The sequence below is a fragment of the Etheostoma cragini genome, chromosome 7 (genome assembly GCF_013103735.1).
Source record: "Etheostoma cragini isolate CJK2018 chromosome 7, CSU_Ecrag_1.0, whole genome shotgun sequence".
In the NCBI taxonomy this organism is placed as follows: Eukaryota; Metazoa; Chordata; class Actinopteri; order Perciformes; family Percidae; genus Etheostoma; species Etheostoma cragini.
This window is the reverse complement of record NC_048413.1, coordinates 25,798,489-25,801,941: the sequence shown is the minus strand read 5'-3', so window position 1 is coordinate 25,801,941 and position 3,453 is coordinate 25,798,489. Positions and strand designations below refer to the sequence as shown.

Sequence of the window (3,453 nt, the reverse complement as noted above, 5' to 3'; positions counted from 1 at the left end):
ACACACACACACACACACACACACACACACACACACACACACACACACACACCCCTTCTCCCTCACGGCTCCATTTCCATGTATCTTAATTTCTTTCCGTCCTCTTTTTTTTTTTTTCCTTCTTTCTTTTTTTCACCCCCTTTTCTCTCCTGCACTCTGTCCATCCATCCCTCTCTGTTTTGCCCTTCATCCATCCTTCTTTCTCCCAGACGGAGTTTACAGCCCCCAGGCCACTTCCGCCAGGCTGTCTGCGACAGATTTATTAATAGGCTTTTCTGTCTCTGCAGTAAACACAGCGTTGGTGGAGGGGTCGTCTCTCAGACACTGATAGACTTGTACTTAACCTTAGGCACCCACTGACTTGGGAATAGAGGAAAGTCTGTTGGTCTCAAAGATGATCCACCGCCGATGAAATCATTGAGGGGCTGCTGGCAATAAACCCAAGTAGGACAGGACAGAGAATACTCACAGTAAAAGAGCCAAAACGATGAACACATTGTGACATTTTACAGCTATTTTTGATTTTCCGGAAGTTGAGTTTGGTGAGGAGACAGGGCGGCAGAAGGGATGTCAGGTCACAAATGTGATTACGGGGATTTAATTACATGAGTTGCAAACATGCAGCCTGTGATATACTTCTTAAGTGATGAAACAGTCCCACTGCAAGGTCTGTTCAGTAGCTGTTTTGGAGCTTTCTTTGATTTCACTCGATCCTCATCAACAGATGGAGTTTGTCAGTTGGATGAAAGGGAATTGGACATGTGGAATATTCTTCCGAGCAAGACTTCTGGTCCGTTCTGATTTTGCAAAGACCAAATGCTTTGTTTTCAAGTCCCTGTCCAAGTTGTGGGGACGGTGAGCGTCCGTTGCCCTAGTTTTTGGGGTGTGCAATGCACTGTTGTCACGCATCAGCCTTTTTTTTGGACTATTTAACAGTTAAAATCTTGAGCTTCTTCTTCCTATGAGTTGGGGTCTTTTTAATGCTTCAAGGTGACTGAAATGAAAACGTCTTGAATATATTCCCTTGATGGCTACTTAAATGTTCCAGTAGACTAAGGCTACAGCAGCATGTCCCAGGCAAAAAGTCAGCATCCTCACAGGTTGATGATCCATGAAGAAGACATGGAATTAATAAACAAACCGTATATTTGTTTTATTGCGGTTCCGAGCTAAACTGTAAACCTTTTGATGGAAATTTACAACTTAAATCTCAAAGTACCTTACTGTGTTAATGTTATACAGAATCTTACTCATAGAAATACTCATACTCATAGAAAATAACATTACAGCAAAATCTGGTATCGTTACAGAATACAGGTGTTAAACATGAATGTTGATAAGCAGTCCATCTTGGGAAAATAAAGGAAAAGGCGGCAAGTGCACTGCAGTACATGACTGTAGATTTGAAGTAATACGGTAACAAACTGTGTGCCTATTTACAGTAAAATAACATAGGAACATGCATACTGTAAATACTAGGGGTGTGCAAAAAAATCCATTCACATTTGTATCGCGATTCAAGCTCTAGAGATTCAAAATCAATTTATAGAAACAATTATGTATGTATGTATAGACATATGCATATTATATTAATAAAAAGAAATTTAAATTTTGAATTTTAAAATTTTTTGTTTGGTAATGGCGTGTATACTATCTACTACTTCAGTCCAACAGTAGTTTACTTAAGTGTGTTACAAGTACAAAAAGATATTAGAGTGCTTATCAAGAAAACAGAAAACAGAAGTTTGATTTTTACTCATAGATTGAAGATAACCAGTGTGTTTGACAAACGTAAACCTGTCTTGGGTAATGAGTTTTGTCGGGGTTACTGAGTGGAAAAACCTCCAAAACCTAATAAAGAGCAGGACAGAGCTGGTAACATAACTCTAACTCTGATATAGTGGCATCCTTGACACAGTGGGGAAATACTAGCTGTCACACGCTGTTTTCTTAAATAAAATAAAAAGTTTTTATACTTAACCTTTAACCCCACTAAATAATTACCTATGCCGAGGAGGTTACGTTTCTGGTGCGGTCTGTCAGACTGGTGGAAGGGTGTAGCATGGGAGGAACCCGTAACATTTTGTGGATCTGACTCACAGAGCAGATACATGAATGTCAGACTCCACTTCTCACTGCCTGTGATGCTTGGATAATGGATCTTTCCAAAGAAAAGGGCATAGTAGTAGAAATCCGGCCGGATGTCCGTCACCTTTCTGCCTTCTTTGTGTTGGCGTTCTAACCTCTGGTGGATTCATGAGGACTATGGTTAACTGCTCCTCAGATCTCTGCAGGGTAAATCCAGACAGCTAGCTGGACTATCTGTCCAATCAGAGTTTTCTGTTGCACGATTAAAACAACCTTTGAATGTACACATGTTCCACCAAAACAAGTTCCTTTCCGAGGCTATTTTGCAGCGGCACCATTGCTACATCCGGCGCTTACCGCCGCCCAAGAGGATTGTGATTGGTTTAAAGCCTCTGAACACCCACACAGGTGTGTTCAGTTTTTAGGTTGAAGGTGGGCCCGGAGCTTTGATGGGAACTTATTAGGTCACATTCTTTCTACCAATAAGGATGACAAAGGTGTTATTCGTCCCGCCCTAACAAGTGCAACAACACTAACAGTGGAATCAAGAAGATGTCAATCCCTCAGTCTAGCCACACACACACAGTCCTGGAAATAGTCCAATCAGTCACATTAATAATAATAATAATAATATCATAATAATAATACATTTGACTCATGGGAGCCTTTCATAGCACTCAAGGACACCTTACAGTTAAAAAGGCAAATATAATGAAATTAAAAAAACACATTTAAAGAAAGGAGTCTATGCATGGTTTTGATGGAGAGTGGAGTCATGTGGGGTAGGCCTTTCCAAACAGGTGGGTTTCAAGGGTGGGAAGAGACCGTATGGTACGGATGGACAGCGGGAGGGAGTTCCAAAAGCAAGGGGCAGAATGGCTGAAGGCTCTGAACCCCTTTGTGGACAGGCGGGCGGAAGCAGTGAAAAGCAGTGAGGAACAGGAGGACCGGAGAGCTTGGGATGGAGTGTAGGGCTGGAGGAGTTCAGAGTTCAGGTATGGAGCAGCGAGATTATGGAGGGCTTTGAAGGCGAGGAGAAGAATCTTAAAGTCAATACGGCAATGGACAGGGAGCCGGTGCAGTTGTTTGAGGAGTGGAGTGATGTGTTCAGTTTCACGTTGTTCTCCCATCCCAAAATGTTTGTGTGGACTAGCCAGACCTTCCTCCGCAGCGCTGAGTGGGAAGGTCTGGCGATGCAAGACAAGCTTGCTTCCCCCAATATGTATTGTACCCGTACTGTAGGTCCTAGTTGTGTCTCCCAGACGGAGCGGCCAACCTCTGATCTGTTACCCAACAGGTATACTGTTCTGCTTCAATACAAAGACTCATCTGTGAGCTCTGGCGCTGGAGACTCGCTCCATAACA

General features: G+C 42.6%; 1 protein-coding gene and 1 long non-coding RNA gene across 3 annotated transcripts in view; both read left to right on the top strand.

Annotated features, from left to right (window-relative positions):
• LOC117948369 overlaps positions 1-3,453 on the top strand; it is a 172,612-nt gene that overhangs the window by 4,553 nt on the left and 164,606 nt on the right. The gene's annotated exons all lie outside the window — the stretch shown is intronic.
• Positions 1-3,453, top strand: part of plagl2 (pleiomorphic adenoma gene-like 2) — a 40,492-nt gene that overhangs the window by 10,128 nt on the left and 26,911 nt on the right. The gene's annotated exons all lie outside the window — the stretch shown is intronic.